Here is a 16,797-nt window from a genome sequence, read left to right on the forward strand (position 1 = left end):
CACCTAGGAGGTCTAGAAATAACTCTAGCCTAGGAAATAACCTTTATAAAACCATCAGGAACATTTTTTTAACATTCCGTTTTTTATATATTCATGTTTTTATTTGATGTGGAGTAGAACTCATCCTGGATTATTATATTACGTTTTGACTATTTTGATTCAGTGATGTCAAGGCGACTTTAAAAATCAAATGAAATGCTTATGGCACTTTAAGTGGGTGAAATATTGTACACTCCATCGATTATCTGTGTGGTTTCACTGTAGGTGCTGGAAGCCGAAATTGTCTTCTTATCAGAAGCAGTTTTTGGTGACTGACTGCTGCCCAAAAGTAATCTCTCTAGAGAGAAGAGCAACACACACACACACGCCTCCAGATAGACACTAGTCTGTCTCTGACCATCACCCCCGAGACACCACAACAATCATACAGACAGGACAGGATTATCCCTCCTACCTATAAGACCGTGAAAGACACACACACACACACACACACACATTGCAAACCCACACACAAAATCTCTCTCTCTCTCACTCACTTTCTCACACACACACACTCACGCACACGCACACACACACACACACACACACACACACACACACACACACACACACACACACACCCCTCACCCTCCTAGTCAGGTTACGTATTGTAAACCAGTGGCAGTCGGTGCCATATAAGATGAGGGAAGACAATCTTCTTTTTTTTATGAGCATGGACTTATTTTTATTACTGCATATTGGATGACTGTCATTCATATTCCATTCACCAAGCTCAATGTAACATCGATAGCTATAGGCTACTACATGATACTTGAATGTTCCCTATACCCATCATGAGGTTGCTACAATCTAGACTATGAATGAAAGTTTACAAAGTAGGGGCACAGTTCGAGGGATTTTTTTCTTTCGTAATCAGGGTAACAGACTGCCTTGTACTCTCTTGCCTGCATCTAGCAGATCTAGGGTGTAATCTTTAGTCCAACATTTGCAAATGAGAGTTTCTGTTGGACAAATTCAGATATGTTTATCCCTGTTTCATTCCATTTGCTTCCGTTGAACAAACGTTTTTCAACAGAATCGGCTGAATGAATACACTCCTGATCACACACAACCACAGTTCACTTTCACAGCAGCCACATACAAACAGCATGATCCCTTTGCCCGTTGTCATTCCTTCTTGCATCTACACTCTCTTCTCCTCTCTCCTCCTCTCTCAGTGAACAACACCAGCGGTCTGTGACCAGGCAAAAAAAAACGTTCTAAGTCAAACCTAATAGGTTATAAAAACTAATGCATTAGTAAACCAGCTACAATCATGCAGAACAGTGTACAGTCAGTAAGCAGTTTAGCAGTTACACCGGCTGGCCCCAGTGGAAATAAGTTAATAAAACCAAAAGTTTACCATGACTTGAAGTTCCAGTGTTAGGTAGCCATAGCCAGCTAACTAACATTGCATCCCTCTTGAGCTGGGTGTTTGAGTAGACTAAACTAGCCAGCTGCATTCGCTTGCAACTTGAAAGTGAAAAAAATACTATGAAATGTCTCTCCCTCCCTTTCTCTCGACTCTCCATATTTTATATCTCTTTGAGTCATATACTCACATTTTTATGCACTGCAGTGCTACAGTAGCTAGCTGTAGCTTATGCTTTCGGTACTAGATTCATTTTGTGATCATTTGATTGGGTGGACAAAATGTCAGTTCTTGCTGCTAGAGTTCATGCTGCAACCTTCATTCCAAAGCAATGTGTTTTAATCAATTATTTGGTGACGGGAATATATTTAGTCTAGTTTTATTTTAAAAAAATGTAACTTTTTACATTTCTCTATTTTCATTTTTATGAAATTCACTGAGAAGGTCCTGCCCTTCCTCCTCTGAGGAGCCTCCACTGCTGTAAATCTTAAGGACAGTCACAGCCACTAGTCATGATCTGATATGAGCCAATGACTGGGGAGATCTACCTCTCATGTCAGCCGAATGTGGAGCCCTGCTCCATCCATTTCTATTGGAGCTGCAGCAGGAGACCTGTACGAGACGGCCTTGATTTGTCTCTGAAATGTGGCATGGAGCACTAATGAGAATTTGATATTGATCAATACCGTTAGCTCCCTACTGTAACAAACAGCTGCTCCGCTCTGGCAAGGTTTGTTCATGTTTTTTTTTTCTAAGGCCGTCTTGGCTCCACGGCTATGTTCAGTAGTAGTAGGGATAGTAGAGTTGAAATTGTAAAGGAGTGTTGGTGTTTCTGTTGATTCACTACAGTCGAGAGCATTTTGTTCTGCCGGTTTTGTTTTATTCCTCCCTTTAAAAGGTGTTTGTGTTTGTGTTTCCTTAGAGGAAAGTGCGGGAAGCTCAAACCATTGTTTTGTTGTCGTTGTTTTTGTTGTAACTCTCTGATGGCTTTTCTAACGGGAGACAAGTCCAAAGAGAGACACACACACACACACACACACACACACACACACACACACACACACACACACACACACACACAGACAAAGATAAAGAAGGGGAGACAGAACTAGGATGGCGACATAGAGGGAGAGGAGTGAGTCGGATCATAGAAGAAAGAAGGGGCCGCAGCCGAGGGGGAGGGAGAGAGAGAGAGGGAGCCAGATTCCACATCTTGGAGGAGTGACTGGCATTGAGATGTGTGTCACGTCCCCTTTACTCTCCAAAGAGAGAAGGAGCGGAGGAGAGAGAGGGGAAAAAAGATAGAGAGAGAGAGAGAAATGTGGGGATCCCTCCGATTAGTTTTCTATCTGCCCTGCCTGCCTCTCCCACCGGGCTAATTAATCTTTGGCCTCGTTAGGCTTGCTGTAATTACATCATCCAACAAGCCTGGATTTGGTTTCGCTCACTTTTAATGAGCCCCAGCCAGAATAGGGAGAATACATATCAGGGATCCCTTTAACAAAACCCTGCTATCTACACTGCAGCATCAGCTTTGGAGGAGTCAGACACACAGACACAGACACAGACACAGACACAGACACAGACACAGACAGACAGACAGACAGACAGACAGACAGACAGACAGACAGACAGACAGACAGACAGACAGACAGACAGACAGACAGACAGACAGACAGACAGACAGAGACATCACAGCTAGCTCCAGTCTACTCTCTCTAGCCTGCTAACAATCTGCCTCTTGCTGTTTGAGTTTTTATTGTCTTTGATGTCTTTTGTTTTTACATTGTTGTTGTTTTCCTTTGTTCTTGTCTTTTTATCTTTTATCATTTTTATTGGTTGTTGGCACAACGGGTGGGTAGTTGTTTTGGTTGGGTTGGAAAGGGATGGTGGCTTGGAGGGGGTGGAGATAGAGGGGGGGGCTGTGGGAGCGTCTTGGATGGTTGAGGGGTAGCTCTCGGGGGGAACTCTGGTTGGGGACGGCGGGTGGCCTGGCAGTCGGGAGCGTTTGGGTCGGTGGGTGAGAGGTCGCTGGTTTGGGTCCCCGAGTCGAATGGGTGGGGGGATCTGATGATTTGCCCTTGGGTGGGGCACTTGATTCTGGTTTCTCCTGTGGGTCGCTCTGGATGGGAGCACCAGTTAGATGACTGGAATGTAATGTAAATATTGAGCAGCATCACTGCAGGTAGAGTGCATGTTTTAATATTCCATTTTTTTTAAACAACAACAAAAATCGATCTGTTTCTCTCGCTCAAACTTATTTTTCCCTCCCTGTCACTCCCAATTTCTTTCCCTCTCACTTTTTCATCATCTCTCCCTTTCTTGCCTTGTTCCTTTTCTTCTTCTTTTCTCTCCCCCTCTCTCTCTCTGCCCCCCCTTTCTTTCTCTCTCTCTCCCCCTCTTTTATCCATTTAACCTTACAGTAACGTCTCTTGAGAGGGACAGGTGACAGGGTTATCACAGAGCACCATGTCAGTGAGATGGAAAGTTCAGTTCCCCGGCCAGACCTGCTCTGAGACAGCAATAAATAATTCATCATGAAACTTCCCCCTTTTAAAGAACAAACGGTGAGACCGAAGTAATGGGATTGAAAATCCCAACCCGGCCCCTTTAACTTCTCATAGACAGCACTGCAGCCCCCCCTGTGGACAAACGGATCCATTGAGCTCAATGTATGGTGATGTTGATATATTTCATATCACCTTAGCTCGATTATATACCCTCTAGACTCTATAGCTAAAGCCATTTTGGGTCATACAGGGCAATGAAAAATGATCACATTGCCTGTAGCAATATCTTCCTTTTCCTCTTCCTTATACAGTGTCTAAATAAAGATTTTCCTCGGAAGCCAATCTGTGCAGGTTTATACGTTGCGTATATTTCCATAAGTCAACAGAGACTAGAGTTGAGGCATTTTCTTGATATCAATATATGATATTGGGTGTCTTATGAGGTACTTAAAATCCAATATGTTCACTGAGACAGAATATCAAGCAGCTTCAGCTCTTCAATCTCCTCATGTGGACAAAAACACTGTAGCAATATCCTATTAAAAATAAATTCATGTTCAAGAAATCGCATTAAAAATGTAATTACAAAATAATAATAATATTACTGAACAAAAGATAACAGGGGTCCAAATATGTCTCCAGCCAGCACACGATGTTAGCACGGTTCGGATAACCGGAATCGCCATGGGATGTCTACCCACAACTGTGAACAATTTTTTAACAAATTTCGCTTGCCAGATTTGTTTTTCCTCTTTGTTCAATAATTAGACTGTGGATTTTAGTATGCCCTGCAAATACTTCATTTGGATGAAACGTATGTCCCTTGTTTTTTAAGTACCATTGTAGATTAAGAAAAGTAATCATAACAAACAAAAAACATCGTAGTAAATATGCTACAGAGAGAGAGAGATGAGAAAACACTGACTGTAGATATGTTAGAGAGAGATGAGAAAACACTGACTGTAGATATGTTAGAGAGAGAGATGAGAAAACACTGACTGTAGATATGTTAGAGAGAGAGATGAGAAAACACTGACTGTAGATATGTTAGAGAGAGAGATGAGAAAACACTGACTGTAGATATGTTAGAGAGAGAGATGAGAAAACACTGACTGTAGATATGTTAGAGAGAGAGAGATGAAAAAACACTGACTGTAGATATGTTAGAGAGAGAGAGATGAGAAAACACTGACTGTAGATATGTTAGAGAGAGATGAGAAAACACTGACTGTAAATATGTTAGAGAGAGATGAGAAAACACTGACTGTAGATATGTTAGAGAGAGAGATAAGAAAACACTGACTGTAAATATGTTAGAGAGAGAGATGAGAAAACACTGACTGTAGATATGTTAGAGAGAGATGAGAAAACACTGACTGTAAATATGTTAGAGAGAGATGAGAAAACACTGACAGTAAATATGTTAGAGAGAGATGAGAAAACACTGACTGTAAATATGTTAGAGAGAGAGATGAGAAAACACTGACTGTAAATATGTTAGAGAGAGATGAGAAAACACTGACAGTAAATATGTTAGAGAGAGATGAGAAAACACTGACAGTAAATATGTTATAGAGAGATGAGAAAACACTGACTGTAAATATGTTAGAGAGAGATGAGAAAACACTGACTGTAAATATGTTAGAGAGAGATGAGAAAACACTGACTGTAAATATGTTAGAGAGAGATGAGAAAACACTGACAGTAAATATGTTATAGAGAGATGAGAAAACACTGACTGTAAATATGTCAGAGAGAGATGAGAAAACACTGACAGTAAATATGTTGGAGAGAGAGAGATCAGAAAACACTGACAGTAAATATGTTATAGAGAGAGAGATGAGAAAACACTGACAGTATATATGTTATAGAGAGAGCGATGAGAAAACACTAACAGTATATATGTTATAGAGAGAGAGATGAGAAAACACTGACAGTATATATGTTATAGAGAGAGAGATGAGAAAACACTGACAGTAAATATGTTATAGAGAGATGAGAAAACACTGACAGTATATATGTTATAGAGAGAGAGATGAGAAAACACTGACTTTAGATATGTTAGAGAGAGAGATGAGAACACTGACTGTAGATATGTTAGAGAGAGAGATGAGAAAACACTGACAGTAAATATGTTATAGAGAGATGATAAAACACTGACAGTATATATGTTATAGAGAGAGAGATGAGAAAACACTGACTGTAAATATGTTAGAGAGAGATGAGAAAACACTGACTGTAGATATGTTAGAGAGAGAGATAAGAAAACACTGACTGTAAATATGTTAGAGAGAGATGAGAAAACACTGACTGTAGATATGTTAGAGAGAGAGATAAGAAAACACTGACTGTAGATATGTTAGAGAGAGATGAGAAAACACTGACTGTAGATATGTTAGAGAGAGAGATAAGAAAACACTGACTGTAGATATGTTAGAGAGAGAGATGAGAAAACACTGACTGTAGATATGTTAGAGAGAGAGATGAGAAAACACTGACTGTAAATATGTTAGAGAGAGATGAGAAAACACTGACTGTAGATATGTTAGAGAGAGAGATAAGAAAACACTGACTGTAAATATGTTAGAGAGAGATGAGAAAACACTGACTGTAGATATGTTAGAGAGAGAGATAAGAAAACACTGACTGTAAATATGTTAGAGAGAGATGAGAAAACACTGACTGTAGATATGTTAGAGAGAGAGATAAGAAAACACTGACTGTAAATATGTTAGAGAGAGAGATGAGAAAACACTGACTGTAGATATGTTAGAGAGAGATGAGAAAACACTGACTGTAAATATGTTAGAGAGAGATGAGAAAACACTGACAGTAAATATGTTAGAGAGAGATGAGAAAACACTGACTGTAAATATGTTAGAGAGAGATGAGAAAACACTGACAGTAAATATGTTAGAGAGAGATGAGAAAACACTGACAGTAAATATGTTAGAGAGAGATGAGAAAACACTGACAGTAAATATGTTAGAGAGAGATGAGAAAACACTGACAGTAAATATGTTAGAGAGAGATGAGAAAACACTGACAGTAAATATGTTAGAGAGAGATGAGAAAACACTGACTGTAAATATGTCAGAGAGAGATGAGAAAACACTGACAGTAAATATGTTGGAGAGAGAGAGATCAGAAAACACTGACAGTAAATATGTTATAGAGAGAGAGATGAGAAAACACTGACAGTAAATATGTTATAGAGAGATGAGAAAACACTGACAGTAAATATGTTATAGAGAGATGAGAAAACACTGACTGTAAATATGTTAGAGAGAGATGAGAAAACACTGACAGTAAATATGTTATAGAGAGATGAGAAAACACTGACTGTAAATATGTTAGAGAGAGATGAGAAAACACTGACTGTAAATATGTTAGAGAGAGATGAGAAAACACTGACAGTAAATATGTTATAGAGAGATGAGAAAACACTGACTGTAAATATGTTAGAGAGAGATGAGAAAACACTGACAGTAAATATGTTAGAGAGAGATGAGAAAACACTGACAGTAAATATGTTATAGAGAGATGAGAAAACACTGACTGTAAATATGTTAGAGAGAGATGAGAAAACACTGACTGTAAATATGTTAGAGAGAGATGAGAAAACACTGACAGTAAATATGTTATAGAGAGATGAGAAAACACTGACTGTAAATATGTCAGAGAGAGATGAGAAAACACTGACAGTAAATATGTTGGAGAGAGAGAGATCAGAAAACACTGACAGTAAATATGTTATAGAGAGAGAGATGAGAAAACACTGACAGTATATATGTTATAGAGAGAGAGATGAGAAAACACTGACAGTATATATGTTATAGAGAGAGAGATGAGAAAACACTGACAGTAAATATGTTATAGAGAGATGAGATAACACTGACTTTAGATATGTTAGAGAGAGAGATGAGAAAACACTGACTGTAGATATGTTAGAGAGAGAGATGAGAAAACACTGACTGTAGATATGTTAGAGAGAGAGATGAGAAAACACTGACTGTAGATATGTTAGAGAGAGAGATGAGAAAACACTGACTGTAGATATGTTAGAGAGAGAGATGAGAAAACACTGACTGTAAATATGTTAGAGAGAGAGATGAGAAAACACTGACTGTAAATATGTTAGAGAGAGATGAGAAAACACTGACTGTAAATATGTTAGAGAGAGATGAGAAAACACTGACAGTAAATATGGTAGAGAGAGAGATGAGAAAACACTGACTGTAAATATGTTAGAGAGAGATGAGAAAACACTGACTGTAAATATGTTAGAGAGAGATGAGAAAACACTGACTGTAGATATGTTGTTAGAGAGAGATGAGAAAACACTGACTGTAAATATGTTAGAGAGATGAAAACACTGACAGTAAATATGTTGGAGAGAGAGAGATGAGAAAACACTGACAGTAAATATGTTGGTAGAGAGAGATGAGAAAACACTGACAGTAAATATGTTAGAGAGATGAGAAAACACTGACAGTAAATATGTTAGAGAGATGAGACTGACAGTAAAGAAAACACTGACAGTAAATATGTTAGAGAGAGATGAGAAAACACTGACAGTAAATATGTTAGAGAGAGATGAGAAAACACTGACAGTAAATATGTTAGAGAGAGATGAGAAAACACTGACAGTAAATATGTTAGAGAGATGATAAAACACTGAGAGGAAATATGTTAGAAAGAGATGAGAAAACACTGACAGTAAATATGGTAGAGAGAGATGAGAAAACACTGACTGTAAATATGTTAGAGAGAGATGAGAAAACACTGACAGTATATATGGTAGAGAGAGATGAGAAAACACTGACTGTAAATATGTTAGAGAGAGATGAGAAAACACTGACAGTATATATGTTAGAGAGAGATGAGAAAACACTGACTGTAAATATGTTAGAGAGAGATGAGAAAACACTGACAGTAAATATGATAGAGAGAGATTAGAAAACACTTACAGTAAATATGTCCGAGAGAGATGAGAAAACACTGACAGTAAATATGTTAGGGAGAGATGAGAAAACACTGACAGTATATATGGTAGAGAGAGATGGGATAACACTGACAGTAAATATGTTAGAGAGAGATGAGAAAACACTGACAGTATATATGGTAGAGAGAGATGGGATAACACTGACAGTATATTGAAGGCAGAGATGAGAAAAAACTGAAATTAAATAAGTTAGAGACAAATGAGAAAACACTGACAGTGTTGATGGTAGAGAGAGATGAGAAAACACTGACTGTAAATATGTTAGAGAGAGATGAGAAAACACTGGCAGTATATATGGTAAAGAGAGATGATAAAACATTGACAGTAAATATGTTAGAGAGATGAGAAAACACTGACAGTATATATGGTAGAGAGAGATGATAAAACACTGACAGTAAATATGTTAGAGAGAGATGAGAAAACACTGACAGTATATATGTAGAGAGAGATGATAAAACACTGACTGTAAATATGTTAGAGAGAGATGAGAAAACACTGACAGTATATATGTTAGAGAGAGATGATAAAACACTGACAGTAAATATGTTAGAAAGAGATGATAAAACACTGACAGTATATATGTTAGAGAGAGATGGGAAAACACTGACTGTATATATGTTAGAGAGAGAAAAAACTGAAATTAAATATGTTAGAGACAAATGAGAAAACACTGACAGTATTATGTTAGAGAGAGATGAGAAAACACTGACTGTAAATATGTTAGAGAGATGAGAAAACACTGATGATAAAACATTGACAGTAAATATGTTAGAGAGATGAGAAAACACTGACAGTATATATGGTAGAGAGAGATGATAAAACATTGACAGTAAATATGTTAGAGAGAGATGAGAAAACACTGACAGTATATATGTAGAGAGAGATGAGAAAACACTGACAATAAATATGTTAGAGAGAGATGATAAAACATTGACAGTATATATGGTAGAAAGAGATGATAAAACACTGACAGTATATATGGTAGAGAGAGATGGAAAACACTGACAGTATTGATGTTAGAGAGAGAGAGATCTTAAAACACTGACAGTATATATGGTAGAGAGAGAGAGATGATAAAACACTGACAGTATATATGGTAGAGAGAGAGAGATGATAAAACACTGACAGTATATATGGTAGAGAGAGAGATGATAAAACATTGACAGTATTGATGGTAGAGAGAGAGATGAGAAAACACTGACAGTATTGATGGTTAGAGAGAGATGATAAAACACTGACAGTATATATGGTAGAGAGAGAGAGATGATAAAACACTGACAGTATATATGGTAGAGAGATGATAAAACATTGACAGTAAATATGTTAGAGAGAGATGAGAAAACACTGACAGTATATATGGTAGAGAGAGATGATAAAACATTGACGGTAAATATGTTAGAGAGAGATGAGAAAACACTGACAGTATATATGGTAGAGAGAGATGATAAAACATTGACAGTAAATATGTTAGAGAGAGATGAGAAAACACTGACAGTATATTGTAGGGAGAGATTAGAAAACGCTGACAATAAATATGTTAGAGAGAGATGATAAAACATTGACAGTATATATGGTAGAGAGAGATGATAAAACACTGACAGTAAATATGTTAGAAAGAGATGATAAAACACTGACAGTATATATGGTAGAGAGAGATGGGAAAACACTGACAGTATTGATGGTAGAGAGAGAGAGATCTTAAAACACTGACAGTATATATGGTAGAGAGAGAGAGATGATAAAACACTGACAGTATATATGGTAGAGAGAGAGAGATGATAAAACACTGACAGTATATATGGTAGAGAGAGAGAGATGATAAAACACTGACAGTATTGATGGTAGAGAGAGAGAGATGAGAAAACACTGACAGTATTGATGGTAGAGAGAGAGAGATGATAAAACACTGACAGTATATATGGTGAGAGAGAGAGATGATAAAACACTGACAGTATATATGGTAGAGAGAGATGATAAAACACTGACAGTAAATATGTTAGAGAGAGATGAGAAAACATTGACAGTATATATGGTAGAGAGAGATGATAAAACACTGACAGTAAATATGTTAGAAAGAGATGATAAAACACTGACAGTATATATGTTAGAGAGAGATGGGAAAACACTGACAGTATTGATGGTAGAGAGAGAGAGATGATAAAACACTGACAGTATTGATGGTAGAGAGAGAGATGAGAAAACACTGACAGTATTGATGGTAGAGAGAAAACAGAGAGATGATAAAACACTGACAGTAAATATGTTAGAAAGAGAAGATAAAACACTGACAGTATTGATGGTAGAGAGAGAGAGATGATAAAACACTGACAGTATATATGGTAGAGAGATGATAAAACATTGACAGTAAATATGTTAGAGAGAGATGAGAAAACACTGACAGTATATATGGTAGAGAGAGATGATAAAACATTGACAGTAAATATGTTAGAGAGAGATGAGAAAACACTGACAGTATATTGTAGGGAGAGATTAGAAAACGCTGACAATAAATATGTTAGAGAGAGATGAAAACACTGACAGTATATATGGTAGAAAGAGATGATAAAACACTGACAGTAAATATGGTAGAGAGAGATGGGAAAACACTGACAGTATTGATGGAGAGAGAGAGATCTTAAAACACTGACAGTATATATGGTAGAGAGAGAGATGATAAAACACTGACAGTATATATGGTAGAGAGAGAGAGATGATAAAACACTGACAGTATATATGGTTAGAGAGAGAGATGATAAAACACTGACAGTATTGATGGTAGAGAGAGAGAGATGAGAAAACACTGACAGTATAGATGGTAGAGAGAGAGAGATGATAAAACACTGACAGTATATATGGTAGAGAGAGAGAGATGATAAAACACTGACAGTATATATGGTAGAGAGAGATGATAAAACACTGACAGTAAATATGTTAGAAAGAGAAGATAAAACACTGACAGTATATATGGTAGAGAGAGATGAGAAAACACTGACAGTAAATATGTTAGAGAGAGATGAGAAAACACTGACAGTAAATATGGTAGAGAGAGATGGGAAAACACTGACAGTAAATATGTTAGAGAGAGATGATAAAACACTGACAGTAAATATGTTAGAGAGAGATGAGAAAACACTGACTGTAAATATGTTAGAGAGAGATGAGAAAACACTGACAGTATATTGTAGGGAGAGATTAGAAAACGCTGACAATAAATATGTTAGAGAGAGATGATAAAACATTGACAGTATATATGGTAGAGAGAGATGATAAAACACTGACAGTAAATATGTTAGAAAGAGATGATAAAACACTGACAGTATATATGGTAGAGAGAGATGGGAAAACACTGACAGTATTGATGGTAGAGAGAGAGAGATCTTAAAACACTGACAGTATATATGGTAGAGAGAGAGAGATGATAAAACACTGACAGTATATATGGTAGAGAGAGAGAGAGATGATAAAACACTGACAGTATATATGGTAGAGAGAGAGAGATGATAAAACATTGACAGTATTGATGGTAGAGAGAGAGAGATGAGAAAACACTGACAGTATTGATGGTAGAGAGAGAGAGATGATAAAACACTGACAGTATATATGGTAGAGAGAGAGAGATGATAAAACACTGACAGTATATATGGTAGAGAGAGATGATAAAACATTGACAGTAAATATGTTAGAAAGAGATGATAAAACACTGACAGTATATATGGTAGAGAGAGATGGGAAAACACTGACAGTATGATTAGAGAGAGAGAGATGAGAAAACATTGACAGTATTGATGGTAGAGAGAGAGAGATGAGAAAACACTGACAGTATTGATGGTAGAGAGAGAGAGATGATAAAACATTGACAATAAATACGTTAGAGAGAGATGAGAAAACATTGACAGTATATATGGTTAGAGAGATGATAAAACACTGACAGTAAATATGTTAGAAAGAGATGATAAAACACTGACAGTAATATGGTAGAGAGAGATGGAAAACACTGACAGTAATATGTTAGAGAGAGATGAGAAAACACTGACAGTATTGATGGTAGAGAGAGAGAGATGAGAAAACACTGACAGTATTGATGGTAGAGAGAGAGAGATGATAAAACACTGACAGTAAATATGTTAGAAAGAGATGATAAAACACTGACAGTATTATGGTAGAGAGAGAGAGATGGGAAAACACTGACAGTATATTGAAGGCAGAGATGAGAAAAAACTGAAATTAAATTAAGTTAGAGACTAATGAGAAAACACTGACAGTATTGATGGTAGAGAGAGATGAGAAAACACTGACAGTATTGATGGTAGAGAGAGATGAGAAAACACTGACTGTAAATATGTTAGAGAGAGATGAGAAAACACTGACAGTATATATGGTAGAGAGAGATGAGAAAACACTGACAGTAAATATGTTAGAGAGAGATGAGAAAACACTGACAGTAAATATGGTAGAGAGAGATGGGAAAACACTGACAGTAAATATGTTAGAGAGAGATGATAAAACACTGACAGTAAATATGTTAGAGAGAGATGAGAAAACACTGACTGTAAATATGTTAGAGAGAGATGAGAAAACACTGACAGTAAATATGGTAGAGAGAGATGATAAAACACTGAGAGGAAATATGTTAGAAAGAGATGAGAAAACACTGACAGTAAATATGGTAGAGAGAGATGAGAAAACACTGACTGTAAATATGTTAGAGAGAGATGAGAAAACACTGACAGTAAATATGGTAGAGAGAGATGAGAAAACACTGACTGTAAATATGTTAGAAAGAGATGAGAAAACACTGACAGTATATTGAAGGCAGAGATGAGAAAACACTGAAATTAAATAAGTTAGAGAGAGATGAGAAAACACTGACAGTATATATGGTAGAGAGAGAGGAGAAAACACTGACAGTAAATATGATAGAGAGAGATTAGAAAACACTTACAGTAAATATGTTAGGGAGAGATGAGAAAACACTGACAGTAAATATGTTAGAGAGAGATGAGAAAACACTGACTGTAAATATGTTAGAGAGAGATGAGAAAACACTGACAGTATATTGAAGGCAGAGATGAGAAAACTGAAATTAAATAAGTTAGAGACAGATGAGAAAACACTGACAGTGTTGATGGTAGAGAGAGATGAGAAAACACTGACTGTAAATATGTTAGAGAGAGATGAGAAAACACTGGCAGTATATATGGTAAAGAGAGATGATAAAACATTGACAGTAAATATGTTAGAGAGATGAGAAAACACTGACAGTATATATGGTAGATAGAGATGATAAAACACTGACAGTAAATATGTTAGAGAGAGATGAGAAAACACTGACAGTAAATATGGTAGAGAGAGATGAGAAAACACTGACAGTAAATATGTTAGAGAGAGATGAGAAAACACTGACAGTAAATATGTTAGAAAGAGATGATAAAACACTGACAGTATATATGGTAGAGAGAGATGGGAAAACACTGACAGTATATATGGTAGAGAGAGATGATAAAACATTGACAGTAAATATGTTAGAGAGAGATGAGAAGACACTGACAGTATATTGTAGGGAGAGATTAGAAAACGCTGACGATAAATATGTTAGAGAGAGATGATAAAACATTGACAGTATATATGGTAGAGAGAGATGATAAAACACTGACAGTAAATATGTTAGAAAGAGATGATAAAACACTGACAGTATATATGGTAGAGAGAGATGGGAAAACACTGACAGTATTGATGGTAGAGAGAGAGAGATCTTAAAACACTGACAGTATATATGGTAGAGAGAGAGAGATGATAAAACACTGACAGTATATATGGTAGAGAGAGATGATAAAACACTGACAGTATATATGGTAGAGAGAGAGAGATTATAAAACATTGACAGTATTGATGGTAGAGAGAGAGAGATGAGAAAACACTGACAGTATTGATGGTAGAGAGAGATGATAAAACACTGACAGTATATATGGTAGAGAGAGAGAGATGATAAAACACTGACAGTATATATGGTAGAGAGAGATGATAAAACGCTGACAGTAAATATGTTAGAGAGAGATGAGAAAAAACTGACAGTATATATGGTAGAGAGAGATGATAAAACATTGACAGTAAATACGTTAGAGAGAGATGAGAAAACATTGACAGTATATATGGTAGAGAGAGATGATAAAACACTGACAGTAAATATGTTAGAAAGAGATGATAAAACACTGACAGTATATATGGTAGAGAGAGATGGGAAAACACTGACAGTATTGATGGTAGAGAGAGAGAGATGATAAAACATTGACAGTATTGATGGTAGAGAGAGAGAGATGAGAAAACACTGACAGTATTGATGGTAGAGAGAGAGAGATGATAAAACACTGACAGTAAATATGTTAGAAAGAGAAGATAAAACACTGACAGTATTGATGGTAGAGAGAGAGAGATGATAAAACACTGACAGTATATATGGTAGAGAGAGAGAGATGATAAAACACTGACAGTAAATATGTTAGAAAGAGAAGATAAAACACTGACAGTATATATGGTAGAGAGAGATGGGAAAACACTGACAGTATATTGAAGGCAGAGATGAGAAAAAACTGAAATTAAATATGTTAGAGACTAATGAGAAAACACTGACAGTATTGATGGTAGAGAGAGATGAGAAAACACTGACAGTATTGATGGTAGAGAGAGATGAGAAAACACTGACAGTAAATATGTTAGAGAGAGATGAGAAAACACTGACAGTAAATATGGTAGAGAGAGATGGGAAAACACTGACAGTAAATATGTTAGAGAGAGATGATAAAACACTGACAGTAAATATGTTAGAGAGAGATGAGAAAACACTGACTGTAAATATGTTAGAGAGAGATGAGAAAACACTGACAGTAAATATGGTAGAGAGATGATAAAACACTGAGAGGAAATATGTTAGAAAGAGATGAGAAAACACTGACAGTAAATATGGTAGAGAGAGATGAGAAAACACTGACAGTATATATGTTAGAGAGAGATGAGAAAACACTGACTGTAAATATGTTAGAAAGAGATGAGAAAACACTGACAGTATATTGAAGGCAGAGATGAGAAAAAACTGAAATTAAATAAGTTAGAGAGAGATGAGAAAACACTGACAGTATATATGGTAGAGAGAGAGGAGAAAACACTGACAGTAAATATGATAGAGAGAGATTAGAAAACACTTACAGTAAATATGTTAGAGAGAGATGAGAAAACACTGACAGTATATTGAAGGCAGAGATGAGAAAAATGAAATTAAATAAGTTAGAGACAGATGAGAAAACACTGACAGTAAATATGATAGAGAGAGATTAGAAAACACTTACAGTAAATATGTTCGAGAGAGATGAGAAAACACTGACAGTATATTGAAGGCAGAGATGAGAAAAATGAAATTAAATAAGTTAGAGAGAGATGAGAAAACACTGACAGTAAATATGTTAGGGAGAGATGAGAAAACACTGACAGTATATATGGTAGAGAGAGATGGGATAACACTGACAGTAAATATGTTAGAGAGAGATGAGAAAACACTGACAGTATATATGGTAGAGAGAGATGGGATAACACTGACAGTAAATATGTTAGAGAGAGATGAGAAAACACTGACAGTATATTGAAGGCAGAGATGAGAAAAAACTGAAATTAAATAAGTTAGAGACAAATGAGAAAACACTGACAGTGTTGATGGTAGAGAGAGATGAGAAAACACTGACTGTAAATATGTTAGAGAGAGATGAGAAAACACTGGCAGTATATATGGTAAAGAGAGATGATAAAACATTGACAGTAAATATGTTAGAGAGATGAGAAAACACTGACAGTATATATGGTAGAGAGAGATGATAAAACACTGA

General features: G+C 36.4%; 1 protein-coding gene across 3 annotated transcripts in view; it reads left to right on the forward strand.

The window, feature by feature from the left end:
• LOC118368670 (neurexin-2-like) overlaps positions 1-16,797 on the forward strand; it is a 991,707-nt gene that overhangs the window by 950,542 nt on the left and 24,368 nt on the right. The gene's annotated exons all lie outside the window — the stretch shown is intronic.

The sequence above is a fragment of the Oncorhynchus keta genome, chromosome 35, assembly GCF_023373465.1.
Source record: "Oncorhynchus keta strain PuntledgeMale-10-30-2019 chromosome 35, Oket_V2, whole genome shotgun sequence".
In the NCBI taxonomy this organism is placed as follows: Eukaryota; Metazoa; Chordata; class Actinopteri; order Salmoniformes; family Salmonidae; genus Oncorhynchus; species Oncorhynchus keta.